Raw genomic sequence first — 25,175 nt, 5'->3', positions numbered from 1 at the left:
AATGATTATTTTAACAAAAAATATTGTGGTCCAAATAAACCTGTTTGAGTGGTATGCTTATAGATAATGCCTACTTGCTGCATGGCGCAAAACTGTGTCCGGTTCTGGCTGGGTCGTGTATAGACTCTCCATGGACACGATAAGAAGATAATGCCTTTGATTGAAGGAATAGGCATTATGGTTGCGACCATTATTGTATCTAGTATAGCTGAGTTGATAAATTATTCTGAATGCGCTGTCAGAAGCATTTTTTATCGAGTGGAAATGTGCTGTTCTTCCATTGAATTAATGTGGTTCAATGTGTGTATTTTATTTATAATATATGCAAATTATACATGCTACCAGAGAACTTGGCACTTTGCCAAGTTTAGAAATGCCAAATCTTCATGGGCCGAATGTTCTGGCTGGCGGGGGGTGTGGTGCGGGAGTGGGCGTGGAGACGATCACCGCCCTTGATTGAGTCCGCGCCGCCATTTTATGCAGGTGAGCCCATTAAGGCCCACCCAGCATGAATCGTGGCTCCTGAGGACAACGGGAGTTGGTGGGCAGTAGCGGGACTGCAGTGACCACCGGGTTCAATGGTGACCCAGTGCCTGTTTTAAAAAGCTGCTGTAGCCTCTCAAAGGCTGTGAATCATGGCCAGTGGAAGGGCTCCCCAGAGCGCTGCTGGTGATCAGTCCAGGCAGGCGGGTAGGGCAGGGGGGCACTGTGCCCCTTGTTTTTCCGATGATTGCCTTGCTGCCCTCCTCGAGGAGGTGGCAGCACGGCGGGAGGTCCTGGTACCCCAGAACAGGAGGAGGAAACCCCCCCCCCCCACATGACCAAACGTGCCTGGGAGGAGGTGGCGGAGGTGGTGAGCTCCCACGACATGGTGCAGCGCACCTGGATCCAGTGCCGCAAGTGCTTCAATGACCTGTTGCGTTCAGGAAGGGTGTGTACCATGTTGGCATTGGTCCCTTCACCCAGCAGATAGGCTTTCCCCCCTCGTGCCCCCCACTCAAGTCTGAGTGTAGTGACTGCATTGAATCATTGATGACATGTGTCCTTCGCTGTGTGGGCCAGCAGATATTGCCCATGCCGAGGTCAGTCTGAGAGGATGGTGAAGAGATGGGTTCTGCCCCCGCAGCATGTGGTACACTGAGACCCACATTATTGTTTCGGGGGCAACCTGGAGGAGCTGCACCTAGGCGCAGTGCTGGCACTCCAGAACATGTCAAAGTCAGGGTGATGACATGCTGGGAGGGGAGCTTCAAGGTGGCAGGGCACCGGCTGATCTGCTGTCCTCTGCGCTCCATGTGCTTGCGCCTCCTTGCTATGGAAGCTTAGACCGTGTGGTGTCAAACGTGATGTAGGCAGCATTTGACCATGGGGGTGGTGGGGTAGGGGAGAGTGGGGTGAGTGGGGAACAGGCCTAGCATCTTTGTGTGAGTGTTCGGCAGCAGCGGGGTGAGGAGGCACTGGAGCTCTGCAATGTCCCACTCTGGTTGGAGTGAGCCGTCCATTAGGAGAATCCAAGTACAAGTAGCACTAATCAATACTCTTCTCTCCTTTTCAGGAGAAGAATGCACATAATACCACTGAGAGTGTGAGGACTGGCGGCTGGCCAGCACAGTTAGCGATTCTCAGCCGATTCAAGCAGGAGGCCCTAGATCTGGAGAGGCTCCATGTGCCCAGGTCCACCGGTGTCGGTGAGGCTGGGGTGCCCTGGGCAGGTATGTTTGCCCAGCAGTGAGATCACCATTGTTCTCCTAACAGCCATGGCAGTGCTGAATGTTCAGTGATTGAAGTTTGCAACATGGCTTGACCATTGCTTAGGAAAGGATAAGCAAATAATTATCCTGGGGACAGGGATGCACATTGACATTGTCTCCATCTTAACTGATCCAATGTCCTTGTTCTTCCTTTCAGCATCATCGGAGCAGGGCTGAGAGGAGGATCAGCAGAGGCCTCCTCTCACACCTGAGGGCCCTGAAGTCTCACCAGCATCACACCAACTCTGTCAGGCAGGCACTAGCGCAGATACTAGCACCTCAGTGGGAATTAGAACATCGGCTAGTGTCCCGGGGCACAATGGTGAGGGCACTTCGTGGTCGCTGGAGGAACTGGCAGAGGCAGAGAGTGCCCATGACACCAGCAGTTGGAGGACTGCTGGGGACCAGGCACATGCTCAGTCGGTGCCTGATGATGTGCCTCTGGAGTCGTCCGCGTCGCAGCAAACGCAGGAAATGTGGCCGGGTGTGCGGGAACATCTAGGGGAGATGCATGAGGCTATTCTTGGCTTGGTGTCCATGGTGGAGGAGTCTACGCAGACTATCGCCAAAGCAATGAGCGTCCTCCATGGAGAGAGTGGCAACTCTCGTGGAGAGGCTCCTCCAGGAGACCTGGGGATGCGCTCGGACCAGCAAGCCCTCACATCGGCATTAACCTCAGCTGGTCAGTGCCAGTGTGGGAGATGATCTGGGCACCAAGTTTCCCAGCTCAGTGCCCATCCATCCATGGTGAGCAGGGAGGTTGAAGGGAGCTCACGTCGGTGCAGCAACTGCCTGTCATCTCTGCGAGCTTCTCTCAGGGTGCTCCGTATGAGGGTGGCAGCTCCTCTGCCCCTCTGCCAGTGACCGTATCATCTGGTGAGGCTGCGACAACTGGGGAGATGCCAGCTGTGGAACTGGCAGCTCCCTCCCAGGCGGGGCCAGCACAGGCTCCATGGGCCAGAGGACGACCACCAAGGTCATCAAGGTCAACAGGACAGCAGAGTCAGCAATCTGAGTGATGGGGCAGCACCAAGACGTAGCACACGGAAAACTAAACATAAGGCACCTTAGGCACACCATGGGTTTGTCACTGGTGCTTTTGTGTTGGCCTGCACTGAGGGCTTTATGAGTTGGTGTGATTTTTAACACCTTTTTCATTTTCTTTCACTAAGTTTCTTTGGCTGTAATATTAAGTTCAGACATGTCACCGTGGCTGAGATTGCCTCTTTTCTTCTGCAGGTGGATGGTTTCCAGTAATATAATGAATTCTTTGTGAGACATTCAGCTTTATTAACAAGGACCTTAGTTAATGTTCCTAACCAGGCAGATTTTGCACTTAGGTCTTGAATATGGAGCATACAGTCCAGGCTTGTCCTGGAGGTCCATATATGGAGTGCTAGCTGAAGGTTCGTTGGACTAAAGCCTCCCGGGTGTCACTGCCTCCCTGGAGTATGCCCGGGTGAGCGTCTACCCCCTCAGCATTTCCCTGTGCATGCTCATCCACAGACTCACTGCTGGACTCATCCTGTGCAGCTGCAGCCACTGCGTCTATATCTTCATCGTCCACAGCTTACCTCTTTCCAGCGCAAGATTGTGGACAGTGCAGCATGCAACCACTATCAGCAACACAGAATCTGGTGGGGGGTGGGGGGGGGTTGGTACTGGAGTGCACCCCCTGAGCGGTCCAGGCATTGGAAGTGCATTTTGAGAAGGCCGATGGGTCTCTCCACCACAGCCCTTGTGGAGGCGTGGCTCCTATCATACCGATGCTCAGCTTCTGTTCTTGGATAGTGGAGAGGCGTTATGAGCAACCTTCTGAGGGGGTAGCCCTTGTCACTCAACAGCCATCCATCTAGCCAGGCTAGAGCACTGAAGAGCACTGAAGAGCCCCGGCACCTGGGAGTGTCTGAGGATATAGGCGTCGTGGGAACTGCCTTGTACAGACTTGTAGAATCAGCATTCTGTGATCACACACTATCTGCACGTTCATGGAGTGGAAGCCCTTCCTGTTGATGAAGGCACTGGGCTCACCTGTTGGTACCTTGATGGCCACATGTGTACAGTCTATTGCACCCTGGACAAGGGGGAAGCCAGCAATGGCCGTGAAGCCTCTGGCTCGCTGTGTCTAGCTTGCCTGGTCCCAATGGTAGAGGATGAAGGTCAATGCATGCCTGAACAGAGCGTCTGTAACCTGCTTGACACAAGTGTGGACAGCTGATTGGGAGACTCTGCATAGATCACCCACCGAGCCCTGGAAGGAGCCAGAGGCATAGAAACTGAGGGCAGCTGTGACCTTTAGAACCACTGGCATGGGGTGTCCACCCACACAGTTAGGGGAGATCTCAGGCCCAATCATCTGACGGATATAGTTGACCGTCTCCCTTGAGAGACGGAGCCTCCTTCAGCACTGCACCTCAGATATATTGAGGTAGTTGTTTCGCCGCCTGTATACTCTGGCAGCAGGGTAGTGGCACCTTCTGCGGCCCCTTCCACCTTGGACAACCTCTTAGCCCTGAACCCCTTGAGCCTGCGCCAGATCTCCCAAAGGTGGCTCCCCTGGAGGCTGAAATTGCACTCCTGGCCTCCTCCCTCTTCTAGCCCTCCCTTCCTCAGAGGAGGAGGTGCCTCCAGTGGAGAGTTCAGCTCCCATTCCCAGGCTTGGACCAGCCTGCAAAGACTGCATTGCCATGGGAAAAACACACATAAACAAGAAAGCATGCAAAGCACTTCAACATACAGTAAAAAATCCTTGGAAACTTGAAAGAAAACCTTTTAGCCAAATTTCACAACTGATAGTTTCCCACATGCAAGTTTATCAGAGAATTATTTGTAATAATGCATACATTGACTGTTCCTTCATGTTCATCGAGTCGATAGCCTTGGAACTCCCCACGTAACGGCACTGTGGGAGTATCTTCACCACCTGCAGAGGTTCAAAAAGAAGATCCACCACCAGATTCTCAAGTGCAGTTATGGATGGGCAATAAATGCCAGTGCCAACTACACCCCACGAATTAATCTTAAAGAAACACTGGTCGGGTAGGGAGAGTTTTAGTTTTAGAAACAGCACAGATGTGATTAGAGAAGTCTTTATGATTCGGAAATGGTTTAAAAGGATGTAGAGAGGATCATTCTGATTATAGTGCAGAACAAAAATAGGGCACATGAACATAACATAGTCACTAATAAATCCCATCAGGAATTCAGAAGAAACTTCTTTACCCAGGAAATGGTTAGAAAGTGGAATTCGTTACCTCAAGGAATAGTTGAGGTGAATAGCAGAGATGCATTCAAGGGGAAACTAGATAAGCACATGAGGGGAAAAAGGAATAGAAGAGTTGGATGAAGAGAGTTGGGAGGAGACTCGTCTGGAGCTCAAACACAGCACAAAATATTTGGGCCGAATAGCCTGTTTCTGCGTTGTACATTTATGGAATTATTCAGTTACCAATATTATAGAACAATAGCGTACAGTATCTGAAGGTTACTTGCGAATTTCAAGCACCCAAAGGCTTTGTCTTGAAGCCTTCAGTTTCACTTGCCGTGGAATGGCAGTGGCTGTTACATGCTAACAGTGCTGTGGTGTAACAGAGCTGATTACAAGTGCAACCCTCAAGTTGAAAATATATTCTGTAACGTCAACTGAATTAAGTAGCAAGTCATTGGTGCAGATAACAATACAGCATTCAACAAGAAACATTTAATAATTTACATTTACTTTTTATAACATAAAATCAGCAGTTCACCTATTTCATTCTTAAAACAAATATTTCAGTCCAAGCAGGATTTTAATAACAGTTTTTCATTCATGAGTTTCTTTTGCAATTTCTGTTAAACCATAACGCAAATCCTTTGCGTAATGCACAACTGCAGGATTCAATCTGAAACTTTAATTATTTTCTTTCAAATTGAGAAACTAACGTGAATGCTGAGTCTCAGCGCAGGATGCTACAAGGAGGAGGTAAGGTAAATCAGCAATAATGATAGTTTGACAAGAAACTTGGGTTTAAAAAGCCTGGAGATTGTTGGAGGAAGGAGAGAATTAAAAAGTAATGGAGCTTTGAGATTTGCAGAAAGATAGAGTTACAGCAGGGATTTTTTTATTAGGGCAGAGAAACAGGGTGTAGAATGCTGCAGTTGGAACTTAAAAGGAATAAGAGAGGAGTCACACTAGCCATGGAAATATTGACAAAACGGAGAAAGATTACGGTGGAAGAAAAGAGGACTAAGTGTGAAAGATTTATAGATTTTTTTATTCATTCATGGGATGTGAGCTTTGCTGGCTGGGCCAGCATTTATTGCCCATCCCTAGTTGCCCTTGTGAAGCTGGTGGTGACCTTCTTGAACCGCTGCAGTCCATGGAGTATAGGTACATCCATGTTGCTGTTAGGAAGAGAGTCCCTGGATTTTGACCCAGCAACAATGAAAGAATGGTGATATATTTCCAAATCAGGATCATGTGTTTCATGGAAGGGAACTTCCATGTGGTGGTGTTCCATCTATCTGCTGCCTTGTCCTTCTAGATGGTAGTAGTCGTGGGTTTAGAAGGTGCTGTTGAAGGTGGTGGTGACCTTGGTGAATTCCTGCAGTGCACTTTGTAGATGGTACACGCTGCTGCTACTGTACGACGGTGGTGGAGGGAGTGGACGTTTGTGGATGCAGTGCCAATCAAGTGGCTGCTTTGTCCTGGATGTTGTTGGAGCTGCACTCATCCAGGCAAGTGGGGAGTAATCCATCACACTCCTGACTTGTGCCTTGTAGATGGAGGACAGGCTTTGGAGAGTCAGGAGGTGAGCTACTTGCCGTATGATTCCTAGCCTCTGACCTGCTCTTGTAGCCATGGTATTTATATGGCTAGTCCGGTTCAGTTTCTGGTCAATGGTAATCCCCAGGATGTTGAAAGTGGGGGATTCAGTGATGATAATGCCATTGAACATCAAGGGGTGATGGTTGGATTCTCTCTTTTGGAGATGGTCATTGCCTGGCACTTGTATGGTGTGAATGTTATTTGCCATTTGTCAGGCCAAGCCTGGATATTGTCCAAGTCTTGCTGCATTTGGACAGGGACTGCTTCAGTATCTGAGGAGTCGCGAATGGTGCTGAACATTATGCAATCATCAGCGAACATCCCCACTTCTGACCTTATGATGGAAGGAAGGTAATTGTTGAAGCAGCTGAAGATAGTTGGGCCGAGGACACTACCCTGAGGAACTCATGCAGTGATGTCCTAGAGCTGAGATGACTGACCTCCAACAACCACAACCATATTCCTTTGTGCTAGGTATGAATTTAACCAGCGGAGAGTTTTCCCCTTGATTCCCATTGGCTCCAGTTTTGCTAGTGCTCCTTGATGCCCCATTCAGTCAGAGCTGGCTTGATGTCAAGGACAGTTATTGTCCCCTCGCCTAGGGAGGTCAACTCATTTGTCCATGTTTGAACCAAGGTTGTAATGAAGTCAGGAGCTGAGTGGCCCTGGTGGAACCCAAACTGGGCATCAGTGAGTAGATTATTGCTAAGCAAGTGCCACTTGATAGCACTGTTGATGACCCCTTCCATTACTTTCCTGATGACTGAGAGTAGACTGATGGGATAGTAATTGGCTGGGTTGGATTTGTCCTGTTTTTTGTGTACAGGACATAACCTGGGCAATTTTCCACATAGCCAGGTAGATGCCAGTGTTGTAGCTGTACTGGAACAGCTTAGCTAGGGGCACGGCAAGCTCTGAAGCACAAGTCTTCAGTACTATCTCCTGCTTCACATGAAAGATTTGTTCGAAACCTTACAGCAGTATTCAAGTTTTGCATATACTTGGAATTCATAAAGCACAAGTTGTCGAAGAGAGAAGATGTGTTTGTTATGAGAGAGGAAACTCTATTTCCTTGATTGAGTTTTACTGCAAGATTTGTTTGTGAGGTGAGAGAAAGGAGCAAGCTTAAAAAAAAAGCAGACTGTAAATTGCACATGTTGTTTGACACTCAGTATTGGACAGTTTGAGTCATAGCCAATTGTTTGAACTCTCCAGCATCTGCTCACCAAGCTACTAGGCTCCCAGAAATTTTTTTTCCTGTCTATTTTCAAACCAGACATGATCCAAATAAAATACAAAAACACCTACAGACTAGATTTGACCAGTGATTTTTTTTTGACTAAACAGTTTAAATAAAAACTCATTGGGAGTCTTAATTTATTAATCAACACCGATACAAATGCTTTGTGATAAAAAAAATATTTTATTGTTGCCCTTGTAATTTATTAGTAAGTAAATTATTAGTAAACCAATCTCCATTAATTATCATCAGTCGTGTTATAGGGAGAATTGGTCACTCAATAAATGGATCTTGGAAAAAAAAATAAGTGGATGGTTGAACAATTAATCTCTTTGACAAATGGATTGAACATCATTGACAGTTCATTAAATAATAAACCTCATGGTGTAAAACGTCAGTTCTTTACCATGGTGATCATTGCAGCTGATATTTCACTTTGCTATGCAAGATCAGTGCTGTGAGATCTATGTAGAAGCTGCATGGATAAAATTCATCAGTTGAAACCCCTACTCTTCTTCAGTAGGTTTCATTAATTGCACAATTCTAATGACAGGCAAAGAGAAAAGCTCTGTTGCACCAGAGCTTTTGTTGTTAACACAGGGTGGAATTTAATGCTCTCTCACGAGGCAGGTTTTGTGGCAGAGGGGGCATTTAAACATGTGAGAGGGTGGCAGGTGGGGACCCTGCCATCTTCCCGTCTCTGCCCAGATTAAGACTGGGCGGGGAAGGCTCATGGGTGGTAAGTACCCACCCTGCTGCCAATTGAGGCCCTTAAGTGGACAATTGAATTGGGCTTGGGCCTGGTCATGTGGGAGGCGATGGCGTAGCGGTATTGTTGCTGGACTAGCAATCCAGAGACCCAGGGTAATGCTCTGGGACCCGAGTTCAAATTCAGGTGGAATCTTAATTCAATAACAATCTGGAATTAAAAGCCTAATGATGACCATGAAACCATTATAAAAGCCCATCTGGTTCAGTAATTCAGTAAGAAAATCTGCCGTCCTTACCTCATCTAGCCTACATGTGACTCCAGACCCACAGCAATGTGGTTGTCTCTTAACTGCCATCTGAAATGGCCCAGCAAGCCACTCAGTTGCATCAAACCACTCCAAAGCCTCAAAAAAGGAATGAAACCAGGCAGAGCACCAGGCATTGACCTAGGCACCAGAAATGACAATGGCAAACTCAGCCCAGTCCACCTTGCAACATCCTCCTTACTAACATCTGGGGGCTAGTACCAAAGTTGGGAGAGCTGTCTCACAGACTAATCAAGCAACAGCCTGACATATTCATCCTTACGTTAGCATACCTTACAAAAAATGTCCCAGGCACCACCATCACCATCCCTGGGTCTGTCCTGCCAGCAGGACAGGACACACCCAGCAGAGGTGGCGGCACAGTGGTATACAGTCAGGAGGCAGTTGACCTGGGAGTCCTCAAGATTGACCCTGTACCCCATGAAGTCTCATGGCATCAGGTCAAACATGGGCAAGGAAACCTCCTGCTGATTATCATGTACTGCCCTCCCTCAGCTAATGATTCAGTGCTGTAGGAAGCACTGGGGGTGGAAAGGGCGCAGAATGTACTCTGGTTGGGGACTTCAAATGTCCATCACCAAGAGTGGCTCAGCAGCACCACAACTGAACAAGCAGGCCGAGTCCTAAATGACATAGCTGCTAGACTGGGTCTGCGGCAGGTGGTGAGGGAACCAACAAGAGGGAAAAACATACTTGACTTCATCCTCACCAACCTGCCTGTCGCAGATGCATCTGCACATGACAGTATTGGTGGGAGTGATCACCGCAGAGTCGTTGTGGAGATGAAGTCCAACATTCACATTGAGGATACCCTTCATCCTGTTGTGTGGCACTACCACTGTGCTAAATGGGATAGATTTTGAATAGGTCTAGCAATTCAAGACTCGGCATCCATGAGGTGCTGTGGGTCATCAGAAGTAGCAGCAGAATTGTACTCAAACACAATCTGTAACCTCATGGCCCGGTATATCCCCCACTGTACCATTACCATCAAGCCAAGGGATCAACCCTGGTTCAATGAAAAGTGCAGGAGGGCATGGCAGGAGCAGCACCAGGCATACCTAAAAATGAGCTGTCAACCTGGTGAAGCTACAACACAGGACTACTTGTGTGCCAAACAGCATAAACAAGTGATAGATAGAGTTTAGCAATACCACAACGAACAGATCAGATCCAAGCTCTGCAGTCCTGTCACGTCCAATTGTGAATGGTGGTGGACAATTAAACAACTCACTGGAGGCAGAGGCTCCACAAAAATCTCCATCCTCAATGATGGAGGAGCCCAGCACATCAGTGCAAAAGATAAGGCTGCAGCATTTTCTACAATCTTCAGCCAGAAGTGCCGAGTGGATAATCCATCTTGGCATACTCTGGAGGTCCGCATCATCACAAATGCCAGTCTTCAGCCAATTCAATGCACTCCACATATCATCAAGAAACGGCTGACGGCATTGTATAGTACAAAGGCCTGACAATATTCCAACAATAATACCAAAGACTTGTGCTCCAGAATTTGCCACGCCGCTAACCAAGCTGTTCCAGTACAGCTACCCGGCTATGTGGAAAATTACCCAGGTATGCCCCATACACAAAAAACAGGACTCATCCAACCTGGCTTATTACCGCCTCATCAGTCTACTCTTGCTCATCAGTAAAGTAATGGAAGGGGTCATCAGCAGTGCTATCAAGCGGCACTTGCTTAGCAATAACCTGCTCCATGCCGCCCAGTTTGGGTCCCACCAGGGGCCACTCAGCTCCGGATCTCCCTACAACCTTGGTTCAAACATGGACAAAAGAGCTGAACTCCAGAGGTGAGGTGACAGTGACTGCCCTCAACATCAAGGCAGCATTTGACTGGATGTGGCCTCAAGGAGCCCTAGCAAAACTGGAGCCTTTGGGAATCAAGGGGAAAATTTTCCGCTGGTTGGATTCATACCTAGCACAAAGGAAGATGATTGTGGTTGTTGGAGGTCAATCATCTAAGCTCCACAACATCACTGGAAGAGTTCCTCAGGATAGTGTCCTAGGCCCAACCATCTTCAGCTGCTTCATCAATGACCTTCCTTCCATCATAAGGTCAGAAGTGGGGATGTTTGCTGATGGTTGCACAATGTTCAGCACCATTGACGACTCCTCTGATGCTAAAACAGCTCATATCCAAATGCAGCAAGACCTGGACAATATCCAGGCTTGAGCTGACAAGTAGCAAGTAACATTCGCACCGCACAGGTGTCAGGCAATGATCATCTCCAACAAGAGAGAATCCAACCATCGCCCCTTGACGTTCAATCGCATTACCATCACTGAATCCCCCACTATCAACATCCTGGGGGTTACTATTGACCAGAAACTGAACTGAAATAAAAACAAAAAACTGCGGATGCTGGAAATCCAAAACAAAAACAGAATTACCTGGAAAAACTCAGCAGGTCTGGCAGCATCGGCGGAGAAGAAAAGAGTTGATGTTTCGAGTCCTCATGACCCTTCGACAGAACTGGTTCAAGTTCTGTCGAAGGGTCATGAGGACTCGAAACGTCAACTCTTTTCTTCTCCGCCGATGCTGCCAGACCTGCTGAGTTTTTCCAGGTAATTCAGAAACTGAACTGGACTAGCCATATAAATACTGTGGCTACAAGAGCAGGTCAGAGGCTAGGAATCCTGCGATGGGTAACTCACCTCCTGCCTCCCAAAAGCCTGTCGGCCATCTACAAGGCACAAGTCAGGAGTGTTATGGAATATTCCCCACTTGCCTGGATGAGTGCACTCAAGAAGCTTGACACAGTCCAGGACAAAGCAGCCACTTGATTGGCACCACATCCACAGACATCACTCCTTCTGCCTTCGTCACACAGTAGCAGCATTGTGTACCATCTACAAGATGCACTTCAGGAATTCACCAGGGCTCCTTAGATAGCAGCTTCCAAACCTATGACCACTATCATCTAGAAGGACAAGGACAGCAGATAGATGGGAAAACCACCACCTGGAAGTTCCCCTCCAACTCACACAACATCCTGACTTGGAAATCTATCGCCGGTCCTTCACTGTCGCTGGGTTAAAATCCTGGGACTCCCTTCCTAACAGCACTGTGGGTGTACCTACACCACATGGACTGCAGTGGTTCAAGAAGGCAGCTCACCACCACCTTCTCAAGGGCAATGAGGGATGGGCAGGAAATGCTGGCCCAGCCAGCTAAGCCCACATCCCGTGAATGGATAAGTAAAAGGCTGAAAAGCAAATCCTGTTAGGTTGTTTATGGAATCCCTGGGGGGAGGGGGGAAGCCTGTTCAAATAAACTCTATGCCCGATCAAGGGACCTGGCATCAGGAAGTGGGGTGGGGGGTGCTGAGAGCCACCCTCTTGCCCATGCTGCTGACCTCCTTACCCATTCCCCCCCACGCCACAAGCCCCATCTTGCTGTCAATCACCCGTGGCCTGGGTCCTTTTTGGCAATCCTGGGCGTTGGGTGGGTGCATTGTTGGCAGCTGTCACCACTCCCTTGGTGGTGCTTGTTGGGAGCGTGTAGGCTACAGAATGACGTGTCTTAAAGAAGATTTCATTGTCTTCAGTAGGTTCGAACCATAGGGCAGAATTTTACGGCCCTGTTTCGGTGGGGATGGGGCCGTAAAATGCGGCGAGACATTTTAAACCTCATTGGCTTCGGCGGGAACGTAAAATCCCACTCCTGTAAAATTTCACCCATAGAAAAGTCCCAGCACAGAAAGAGGACATTCAGCCCATTGTGTCTGCTCCAGCCAAAGAAAGAGGAAAAAAGAAACTAACCGCTCGTTTTTAATCCCACTTTCCAGCACCTGGTCTGTAGCTTGCAGGTTACAGCACTTCAGGTGTAGATCCAGGTACCTTTAAATGAGTTGAGCATTTCAGCCTCAACCACCAATTTAGGTTAACTGTAAATCTTTATTAATACGTAGAACGATTTACATATGTACAGTAAAGGGTTCAGGCTAGGAGCTATGCCCATGTTTAGGTCTAAACACATCTCTGCTCAGCACTACACTCACCTCTGGGTCTGGGTCATGTGCCTTCTTACATTACTGTGTATGTGGTACTGTACTCAGCCCCATGTTAACACTGTATGTGCCAGACCCTTATATTACAGTGCTGCCAGTCTATGCACAGCTACTAGCATCTGATTGGCTAGCAGCTCTCAGGGTTGGGGGAGGGTTGGGGGATATCTGCCCTCAGGTCCTTGACTTGATTGGCACAATATGGATGCCTTCCAGAGAGGAGGTGACAGAGAAAAGACTGAAAAGAAGGGTGAATTAGATTGGGTATCTCAAATCAGACAAAGAGAGGGACAATGATTGGATTAAGAGAGAGATAAAGAGACAGAGGACAAGTTAGGGGAGAAAATGTTAAATTTAGAAACTTGACATTTTAAAAATGCCCTAAAATAATTCACAACCTAAAGGAATGAGACTCCACTTTTTAAACTGTTCATTTTCTGGGCCAAATAAATTGAGTGGCATCCATTAACAGTTAGCATGTCTTTAAAAAGGTAATTACGTTGTTATTTACTGGACTGAAATGTCTGCTTAATGGATAATTAATTAACAGATGCAGCAACTTCAGCAAAATCACAGGGTAGTTAAGGGTGAGATGGCATTTCTACAAGCCTTACTGTGGAGCAGTACACTTCAGCCAGCAACTGGGCATTCGCAATTCATGGGGTACTCAAGTTAAAACAAAAACAGAATTACCTGGAAAAACTCAGCAGGTCTGACAGCATCGGCGGAGAAGAAAAGAGTTGACGTTTCGAGTCCTCATGACCCTTCGACAGAACTTGAGTTCGAGTCCAAGAAAGAGTTGAAATATAAGCTGGTTTAAGGTGTGTGTGTGGGGGTGCGGAGAGAGAGAGAGAGAGAGAGAGGTGGAGTGGGGGTGTGGTTGTAGGGACAAACAAGCAGTGATAGAAGCAGATCATCAAAAGATGTCAACAACAATAATACAAAAGAACACATAGGTGTTAAAGTTAAAGTTGGTGATATTATCTAAATGAATGTGCTAATTAAGAATGGATGGTAGGGCACTCAAGGTATAGCTCAAGTGGGGGTGGGGAGAGCATAAAAGATGTAAAATAAATAAATAAATAAATAAATATTTTTTTTTCTCCCTTTATAATGGAAATAGGTGGGAAAAGGAAAATCTATATAATTTATTGGAAAAAAAAAGAGAAAAGGAAGGGGGAAACAGAAAGGGGGTGGGGATGGGGGAGGGAGCTCACGACCTAAAGTTGTTGAATTCCGGATGGCTGTAAAGTGCCTAGTCGGAAGATGAGGTGTTGTTCCTCCAGTTTGCGTTGGGCTTCACTGGAACAATGCAGCAAGCCAAGGACAGACATGTGGGCAAGAGAGCAGGGTGGAGTGTTAAAATGGCAAGCGACAGGGAGGTTTGGGTCATTCTTGCGGACAGACCGCAGGTGTTCTGCAAAGCGGTCGCCCAGTTTACGTTTGGTCTCTCCAATGTAGAGGAGACCACATTGGGAGCAACGAATGCAGTAGACTAAGTTGGGGGAAATGCAAGTGAAATGATGCTTCACTTGAAAGGAGTGTTTGGGTCCTTGGATGGTGAGGAGAGAGGAAGTGAAGGGGCAGGTGTTGCACCTTTTGCGTGGGCATGGGGTGGTGCCATAGGAGGGGGTTGAGGAGTAGGGGGTGATGGAGGAGTGGACCAGGGTGTCCTGGAGGGAGCGATCCCTATGGAATGCCGATAGGGGGGGTGAAGGGAAGATGTGTTTGGTGGTGGCATCATGCTGGAGTTGGCAGAAATGGCGGTGGATGATCCTTTGAATGCGGAGGCTGGTGGGGTGATAAGTGAGGACAAGGGGGACCCTATCATGTTTCTGGGAGGGAGGAGAAGGCGTGAGGGTGGATGCGCGGGAGATGGGCCGTACACGGTTGAGGGTCCTGTCAACGACCGTGGGTGGAAAACCTCGGTTAAGGAAGAAGGAGGACATGTCAGAGGAACTGTTTTTGAAGGTAGCATCATTGGAACAGATGCGACGGAGGTGAAGGAACTGAGAGAATGGGATGGAGTCCTTACAGGAAGCGGGGTGTGAGGAGCTGTAGTCGAGATAGCTGTGGGAGTCGGTGGGTTTGTAATGGATATTGATGGACAGTCTATCACCAGAGATTGAGACAGAGAGGTCAAGGAAGGGAAGGAAAGTATCAGAGATGGCCCATGTGAAAATGATAGAGGGGTGGAGATTGGAAGCAAAATTAATAAATTTTTCCAAGTCCCGACGAGAGCATGAAGCAGCACCGAAGTAATCATCGATGTACCGGAGAAAGAGTTGTGGAAGGGGGACGGAGTAGGACTGGAACAAGGAATGTTCCACATACCCCATAAAGAGACAGGGATAGCTGGGGCCCATGCAGGTACCCATAGCCACACCTTTTATTTGGAGGAAGTGAGAGGAGTTGAAGGAGAAATTGTTCAGCGTGAGAACAAGTTCAGCCAGACGGAGGAGAGTAGTGGTGGATGGGGATTGTTCGGGCCTCTGTTCGAGGAAGAAGCTAAGGGCCCTCAGACCATCCTGGTGGGGGATGGAGGTGTAGAGGGATTGGACGTCCATGGTGAAGAGGAAGCGGTTGGGGCCAGGGAACTGGAAATTGTTGATGTGACGTAAGGTGTCAGAGGAATCACGGATGTAGGTGGGAAGGGACTGGACAAGGGGAGAGAGAAGGGAGTCAAAATAACGAGAAATGAGTTCTGTGGGGCAGGAGCAAGCTGAGACGATCGGTCTACCGGGGCAGTTCTGTTTGTGGATTTTGGGTAGGAGATAGAAGCGGGCCATCCGAGGTTGGGCGACTGTCAGGTTGGAAGCTGTGGGAGGGAGATCCCCAGAGGAGATGAGGTCAGTGACAGTCCTGGAAACAATGGCTTGATGTTCAGTGGTGGGGTCATGGTCCAGGGAGAGTAGGAGGAAGTGTCTGCGAGTTGACGCTCAGCCTCCGCGAGGTAGAGGTCAGTGCGCCAGTCAACAACAGCACCACCCTTGTCAGCGGGTTTGATGACAATGTCAGGGTTGGACCTGAGAGAATGGAGTGCAGTAAGTTCAGAGAGAGACAGGTTAGAATGGGTGAGAGGAGCAGAGAAATTGAGACGACTAATGTCGCGCCGACAGTTCTCAATGAAAAGATCAAGAGAAGGTAAGAATCCAGAGGGAGGGGTCCAGGTGGAGGGAGAATATTGGAGATGGGTAAAAGGATCCGTTGAATTGGGAGAGGACTCCTGCCCAAAGAAGTGAGCCCGGAGACGAAGACGGCGGAAGAAGAGTTCAGCATCATGCCGAGCCCGAAATTCATTGAGGTGAGGGCGTAAGGGTATGAAACTAAGTCCTTTGCTGAGCACTGAACATTCAGCATCGGAGAGGGGAAGGTCAGGGGGTATAGTGAATACACGGCTGGGGTTGGGATTGGAAGATGGGGTGGGGACGGAGGGACAGGCCGGGGTGGAGGGTCCTAGATGGGTGTTGGTGTCGATGAGTTGTTGGAGCTTGCGTTCCTTAGCACTTGAGAGAAAGAGAAAAAGTTTCTTGTTGAGGCATCGGATGAGACGAAGAATAAAATGAAACTGGGGGCACGCGCAGCTTTGAAAAAGGGTACGGCGGTGCTGCTGGAGGGAGAGGTCGAGTGTGTTCATATGGCACTGAGTGTGGCTTTCAGAATGTGACGGGAACAGCAGTCCGAGAAACGTTTTATGTCTCGGAGATACCTGTAATCCTGGGTGGGTTCGAAACATGAGGGATGGAATTTCAGTTGAAATCCACGTGGGGTAAGTCGGAAATGGAGACAGTCACTGAGAAAGGAGATGTGGCTGTGAAAGTGGGTTTTAGTAAACACCTTGTCAAACACCAGGAGGGAAATGGAAAGCAATGAAGGTGAGCAGGGCAAAAGAGAGATATGGAAATCTTGTCGCAGAGAGGAACAGAACTTCTTCAAGGAGGTAGGCATTTCTTGAAGAGCAGTGGCAGTCACTTAAACACAGAGATAAAAACAAAAAAACTGCGGATGCTGGCAATCCAAAACAAAAACAAAAACAGAATTACCTGGAAAAGCTCAGCAGGTCTGGCAGCATCGGCGGAGAAGAAAAGAGTTGACGTTTCGAGTCCTCATGACCCTTCGACAGAACTTGAGTTCGAGTCCAAGAAAGAGTTGAAATATAAGCTAGTTTAAGGTCTGTGTGTGGGGGGCGGAGAGAGAGAGAGAGAGAGAGAGAGGTGGAGTGGGGGTGTGGTTGTAGGGACAAACAAGCAGTGATAGAAGCAGATCATCAAAAGATGTCAACAACAATAATACAAAAGAACACATAGGTGTTAAAGTTAAAGTTGGTGATATTATCTAAATGAATGTGCTAATTAAGAATGGATGGTAGGGCACTCAAGGTTTAGCTCTAGTGGGGTTGGGGAGAGCATAAAAGATGTAAAAAATAAATAAATAAATAAATAAATAAATAATTTTTTTTTTTTGGTTGCACATTAATAACAGTGTGCATCATTCAGATGCTGCTATTTTTTCTGTAAAACTTGGTCAATAATCTTTAGTCCAGGGGTTACTAAACACATTTGCCTTTGTGGACAAAACACAGGCACATGCAGAACCAGAGCCTCAGTGCTGCCGGGAAAATTTGTATCAGTGCTCACAATAATTTGTATTTCACACTGCAGATACTAACAGACCTGATGTCAGCCATGGCTCAGTGGATAGAATCGCAGAATTGTTACTGCCTGGGGGTGGCCATTTGGCCCATCGTGTCTGCACCGGCTCTCCCAATGAGCAAATCGCTTAGTGCCATCCTACCGCCTTTGGAGAAACTAGAGTAGCTTTGGAGATTCTACTCAAACAAGCTTTATATCCCTGAAAGGTTAGCCGATCTCAGCCAGGGTGACCTTATGATTGGCTTCAGCATTCTGGGGCTGAGGGAGGCTGGGTTGACAGGGTGGGTGGGCGGTAATTGCAGGGAGCAAAAAGGTTTTTGCTTCTTTCAGGGCTTGCTTTGCTGATTGTCCCCAGTGACTATTACCCCTCCCTCCATCTCACCACCAGGGAAATGTGGCTGATGGGAGTCAGGTAAAGACAAAATTGCACAGATGAAGAGTCATACGGACTCGAAATATTAACCCTATTTCTCTCTCCACAGATGCTGTCAGACATGCTGAGTTTTTCCAGCATTTTCTGTTTTTATTAAAGGCAAAATTGAACTTGGCTGTGGTGCATGTGATTGTAGGTTAGCTCAGTGACAATCACAGGGAGCAAATGTAAAAAAGAAGAGTGCTGGGGAAGAGGGGGTGAAGGAGGAGATGGGAAAGGAAAGAGGAGGAAAGGAAAGGCAGCAATGGACAGGGAAATGGGAGGAGATGGAACGGAAGAATAGAAGAAGGGAGGGCAAAACAGCCTTCCACAGATTTCTTTTTAAGATACAGGCTTAGATGCCAGTGCAGCAGCACTTTATATAGAAACTTTAACAAAATTTCCTAAGATGCTTCACATGAGCATTTTAAAGCAAAATTTGACATAAAGTCACATAAGGAGTTATTAAGGCATTAGCTTGATAGATCTCTTGCCTCAAGAGAGAAGGTTGTGGGGTCATGTCCCACTCCTGAGACTTGAGCACAGAATCTAAGCTGACATTCCAATCCTGTACCGAGGGAGTGCTGCATTGTCGGAGTTGCTGTTTTTCATACGAGACATTAAACTTACACCTTGTCTGCTCTCTCTGGTGGACATAAAAGCAGAGTGACCAACTCTCAGGGGAGTGGGGGGGGTGTGAGGACAGTGGGGGTTGGGGGAATCCAGACCATGAGAGCGAAGCCATTTGCGAGGAGGGATAAAGGCACTGGGAGCAGGGGAATGGGCCAGAGCATTGGAGAGAGAGAGAGGTAAGGGGGGTGGGGGGGGGGGGGGGGGGGGGGGGGGGGGGGGGGGGGGGGGGAAGTAGTGGACGGGAGGGTCACGCAGTGTTTTCAATTTTCTGCAGAGATCCAAATGAGCAACAATTGCATGGTGTATCACATGGGAGGATTAAGTTGTTATAGGGAGGTCATTGGAAATCCCAGTGACTCTTGATTTGCTTCCCTGTTCTGAAAACAGGCAGAGTGATAACAGCTGAGTCTTATTATTCCGCCAAGCACCTGTTGTTAACCTGTCATCCTGTTTGAGCAGATCGACTAGCGATACTTCCCAGCTCAGTCTTAAACTGGCACAAAGCTAAGTTACCTAAACGAGACTTTCACAGCAGGCCGCTGGGAGGAGAGCATGTGTATGTGTGCGAATGAAAGATCACCGCAGCTTCAGAATTATGGGATATGGCTTATACCAGCAGCAAACGACCCAGGACGCAGAATTGCTGCCTCAATTACCCTGTAAAACCTACAATAGCTGCTCACCCTGCGCCGAACCCGCTGCAACAAGGGGTCACAACCTTGGGATATGGGGTAGGCCATTTAGGACTGAGATGAGGAGAAACTCCTTCACTCAGAGGGTGGTGAACCTGTGGAATTCTCTACCACAGAGGGGCTTTGGAGGCCAAGTCACTGAATATATTTAAGAAGGCAATAGATAGATTTTTAGACTCTAAAGGTGTCAAGGGATATGGGGAGAGAGTGGCAGCATGGCATTGAGATAGAGGATCAGCCATGATCATACTGAATGGCGGAGCAGGCTCGAAGGGCCAAAATGATCTACTCTTGCTCCTTTTTCTATGTCTATGTTTCTATGCATATTTGAAGAATAGCAGGGGTATTCTCACTGATGTCCTGGCCAATATTCATCCTTCACCAAAGAAACACCTGACCTGATCATTATTACACTGATGTCTGTGGAATCTTGCTGTTGGTAAATCAGCTACTGCTTCTCCTAAATCACAACATTTCAAAAGTGTTTAATCACATGTGCAGCGCTTTGGGATGCTCTGAAGTTGTGAACGGTGCTATAGCAATGCAAGTCTTTCTTCTTCCTTTCTGATGTATTCATCATTGAGGCCAACAGTGCTCTAAACAGCCCATTCCAAGCCTACAGGCCAATAAAATTCAAACAAATAAGAAATATAAATGGGAATATGTTTTGGTCTTCCAGGCTGCATGTGACCTTGGCTGCACTTTACTGCTTTGGCTAACTATTCAGATTAAAGTGTTCTCGTTTTGTGGAAGTGAAACCCATTTTTTTCACCTTTCCAATTTCTACACGTGCAGTAAGTATGAATTGAGTTTTGCATCCTAATTTTTGCTCTGCTGTTTTCAATGTTGGAAGTGTATTGGGTCCTGACATGTCTTAGTGAATTAGATAACCAATGGAAGCTCAGCTTTTATTCAACTATGCACTAATGAACCACAATAGTTAATTCTCCCTTGCTTCTTTACAAGGCTGCAGCTAAATGCTTAGAGTTGGATGGTTTTAAATTCTGTCAAACCGAGCCGAGAGCTACCATCCCCTTAACCAGAGTTTCTGAAATTGGAACACTTCCCCTGCAAAAACTAGTCAAGCATTTATAACTAGATCATGTGCTGTCATTCGTTTTTTTGCCTACAGCACATGGACTATTACGTCTTTCCTGATATTTTTTTCTAGGGAACTCTCTTGGGAGCAGCAGCCACACTGTGGCATGCATTTAGCTCAATGCTAAAACATTTTCCCTTGCGATCAAGCCAACTGTGTTCGTAGCATTCTGCTACCTAAGGCACTTTCCCAGACAGGATATGTGGAGGAGAAACAGCAGCAAAAAAATCTCTTCCTGTTTGTAGAGCGCTTCTCAGCACAAGCAATGTCTTAACAAAATTAACCTTTTGACTGCATGAAAATAAATGGCCGGTGCTGAGACGCAAGTAGGATTTCCAGATCCCTGGGCTCTGGCTTGGAATCTCCCATTAATATGTGCCTCACTTCTGCAGTCCAGCTGTGAAGGAATAACTCCACACATAATAAGAAATCCTTCCATAACATTATTGTATAAGCAAAACTGTTAAGCAAGAAGAAAACAATTTATATTTTGCCTTATCACATCTCTGAGAAACATCTCACAGTCCCCCACAGATAATAATGAATCACTTTGCAGTAAAATGTTTCTCACCGTTTTGGGAAAAGGAGCAGCCTTTATAGCAGGAACCTATAATGAAATGCATGGTCAGTTAGGAACATCGAAACTTTAGAACAGGAGTAGGACATTTAACCCCTCAAGCCTGTTTTGCTATACAATGTGATCATAGCTGAAGTGTGGTTTACCTTCATATGCCTGCCTATGTTCCATATCCCGTAATGCCATTGGTTAACAAAAGTCTATCAATTTCAGAGTTACTATTAGCAATTGATCTGGAATCAATTGGTAATTGTGGCAGAGTTCCAAACTTGTACCATCCTTTGCTTAAGCTGTTCCGAACTTCACTCCTGCAAGGCCTGGCTCTAATTTTTAAATAATGCTGCCTAGTCCTCGGCTCCCAACTCCTCAACTCCCCTCTTAACCTCCTTCCGGTTGTTTTGGCTGAAGGAGGTGTTTTTATCACGACATAGGAAGAATTATTTGCTTGTCTTTGGATTGTAAAGTGTCAGCCTCAACTCACAAAATCTGGAAAGTACTGAGGAAATGTTGCACTGTTAGGGGTGCTGCCTTATGGATAAGACATTTAACTGAAGCCCCATCTGCCCTCTCAGGTGGACGTAAAAGATCCCATGGAACTATTCGAAGAAAAGCAGGGGCATCCTCCCCAGTGTCCTGGCTGATAGTTATCCTTTAATTGACCAACTTCAATAAAACGGATTATCTGGTCATTATCACATTGATTTTTGGGGACCTTGTGCACATATTGGATGCTTTGTTTCATACATTGCAACAGTGATTGCACCTCAAAGTCACTTCATTGGCTGTAAACTGCTCTAGGATGTCCGACTTTCATGACAGTCCAGATCAAGGGGGCATAACTTTAAACACAGAACTAGGTCATTCTGGAGGGATGTCAGAAAACACTTCTTCATTCAAAAGGTCATGGAAATTTAGAACTCACTCTTCCCTGAAATGCTATTAAGATTGGGAGCTAATTGGAAATTTCAAAACAGATGTTGATAGATTTTTGTGAAGCAAGTGTACTAGGGGTTATGGAAACAAATGGAGTTACGGTACGGGTCAACAATGATCTGCCTGATTAGCAGAGCAAATTTGAAGGCTGAATGGCCTGCTTGCATTCCAAAGTTCCTATGGAAGGTGGTATGTATATGTAAGTTCTTCTTTTCTATGGGATATTTTATCTCATCTGAACTAGCAGGGAAGGACTCAGCTTAACATCGCATTCAAAGGATTATTAAAATACACTGGCTTTGATCAAATATGGCAATCATGAAGCTGACAGAGTTGACTGAGCAAAGAAAAAAAATCTGGAACCAAACTTTGGCAAGTGTTTCTATAGACCCTGCCTGGGAGAATCCCATGGGAATCAACATTATCGCATTTTCTTGAGGTGTGGGTAAAGATTTCTGCCATCTCTTGCTAGAGCTATGACAGGAAAAGAATCCAGCCCAAGGGATTTCAGAGCTGAGATCTTTAGCGTCATAACTTAGATCATCATACTTATTTTTCCTACCCACATTATCTCAGTTGAAAAGTTCAGCTTAAGCCTATCTGGAGTACAGTTCCAAAGCTCTCCTGGCTGATCTCCCATCTTGTACGTTTGTTAACTTGAACTCATCCAAAAACTTGCTGCCCATTTTCTAGCTCACTACAAGTCCTGTTTACCATCTCCTGAGTGATCATGGAGATACGTTACCTCTTGGTCCAGCAATATCTGGATTTTAAAAATCCCATCCTGATTTTCAAATTGTTTCATGGCCTCATCTTCTCTATCTCTGTAATCTCTTCCAGCCTTATAATCTGTCAAGATCTCTGTGCTGCTCCAAATCTGTGTTCTTGTGTATTCTCAATTTTAATCCCTCCACAACTAGCAACCATGCCTTCTGTTGCCTGGGCCCTAAGCTCTTGAATTCCCTCCTTGCCTCTGTTTCACTTCTTTTTTCCTTCTTTAAAACTCTCCTAAACTAACCATTTGAGCAAACTAATGGTCCTAATATATTCTTATGGGACTCAGAGTCAATGTTTTGTTTGATAATTGCTCCTGTGCAGTGCCTTGGAATATTTACTACATTATGGGCATTGTATAAATTCAAGTTGTAGAAAGGCACTGGATTGTCATTCTACCACTATAGGCTGCTCTCCAGTGTCCACCAGCCCCATAATGCCAGAAACCTCCATACCTCGTTACCACCTGACAATGCCAACGATCCCAGAGACCTGATATTCCCTCAGACCGGCAGAAGCACACTAACAGAAATATTTAAAACAAAAAGAATCCTTAGCCTCTTTCAGGTGTCTTGGCCACTTCCAAAACATGAGGCCTAATTGTACCCATCTGGCAGCTTCATCTCACTGTCCCTGGCATACCAGTTCCCAGAAAAATGCTAGGCCTCTGAAAGGCTTGAGGCAAGGAAACTCCCGGCCTGGGAGATACTGGCCTGGCCACCCCCCCAGCGACGCCTCTTACAAAGCTGAGCGGGCTTCCTAGTGGTGTAACCAGGTTCCAACCAAATTCGCATGCTTTTCCACTGCACTCCCAGGGGGGTTGCATTATCAATGTGCTAGAAGAGATGAACAGTTTTAGTCCCGGAGCGACAGCAGCTGCTGAATACTGCAGTATGTGAAGTTATGTACAAAAACATAAGCAATGGAAGCAGGGGTAAGCCAGAAGGTCCCTTGAGGCTGCTCTGCCATTCAATAAGGTCAGGGCTGATCATCTACTTTCCCATCCTGACCCCACATCCCTTGATTCTATTAATGTCAAATCAACAATCTCTGTATTGACTATACTTAATGACTGAGCATCCACAGCCCTCAGATATAGAGATTTCCATAGACCCACAACTCTCCGAGTGAAGACATTTCTCTCCATCTCAGTCTTAAATGACCTGCCCCTTATTCTGCGACCATGACCCCTAGTTCTAGGCTCTCAACATCTGATTTCAAATCATAATCTAGTTTTTTTTAACATTTAACGATCAATCAATGGGAGCCCTAAAAAATATAATTTAAGAACAGTACAATTTTTGGTGAGTTTTCTATTCGAGGTTGAAGGGCAGAAATTCGTCAATGATAGACTATACTTTATTGTCTGGTTATTCAAAAGGGCGTGATCCATTTGGGTCTGGACTGTTCCGAACATCCCACCAAGGAAGATAACCAGGATAAGGGATGTTAGCATTGATCGGGGTGTAATTTACAAACATAAAAGACAATTATGTCCTATCAGTGTTGACTTATCAAAGTCAGAAAGTTGTGAATTCAAGTCCCACTCATGAGACTTGAGCACAAAATTTAGGTTGATGCTACAGTAGTACAGAAGGAGTACTACATTGTCAAAGCTGCTATCCCTCTGATGAGAAGTTAAACTAAGGCCCTGTCTGTCCTCTTATGTGGATGTAAAGATCCAATGGTACTATTCATGTCATGATTTGAAGAGGAAGGAGTTCTCTCTGTTCTGTGGTTAACATACATCCCTGAGCCAACAACTAAAACAGATGATCTGTTCATTTATTTCTTTGCTATTCATGGGACCTTGCTGTGTGTAAATTGGCTGCTGCATTTTCTGCATTATTACAACATTGGCTATGCTTCAAAAGTATTTCATTGGTTGTAAAGCGCTTTGGGATATCCTGAGGTCATGAAAGGTTCTGTAGTAATATAAGTCCTTTCTTTCTTCCCCAACTGTGATGTCTGTCACTTTAAGATCAGTTCAGCTGAGTAGGGGTCACAAGATTTGTTCAACTAATTGTGTGGCAAGCGTGGGGAATAAATTCTAGGGAGGGGTTTACTAGGAAAATAAGATGGCTGTATGAGGGGTTGACTGGATGCAAGCAACCACGGAAGATCTAGGGCAGAATTTTACGACAGCGGGATTTTGCGTTCCCGCTGTTGTCAATGGCATTTATAACAACCCACTGCATTTTACAGCTCCATCCCCGCAGAAACGGGGCCGTAAAATACTGGCCCTAGTGTAAATAAAGTTCAATATTGTTTGACGAAGAAGCCTCCCAGGACGTGTTTCTGCACCCACCACCCCCTCCCCACAAAAGGAGGCATCTAACATGCCTAAGAAGCACGTTGAAGGTGTGGCAACCTGTGTAGAAAGCAGCCATCTATTTCAAGGATTGCATACTTCAGTAGAGAGGTGGGAAAAAAGATTTGTAAATGTATTCAAATTATCATTGTTATTATAGGCTATTCCCTCGATAGTGAGGGTGATTGTCTTCCATGAGCCCAAAGGTGGCTGATGAGGCTGATTAGGG

The sequence above is a fragment of the Carcharodon carcharias genome, chromosome 19, assembly GCF_017639515.1.
Source record: "Carcharodon carcharias isolate sCarCar2 chromosome 19, sCarCar2.pri, whole genome shotgun sequence".
NCBI classification, from domain to species: domain Eukaryota; kingdom Metazoa; phylum Chordata; class Chondrichthyes; order Lamniformes; family Lamnidae; genus Carcharodon; species Carcharodon carcharias.
Note: the sequence above shows the minus strand (reverse complement) of the source record.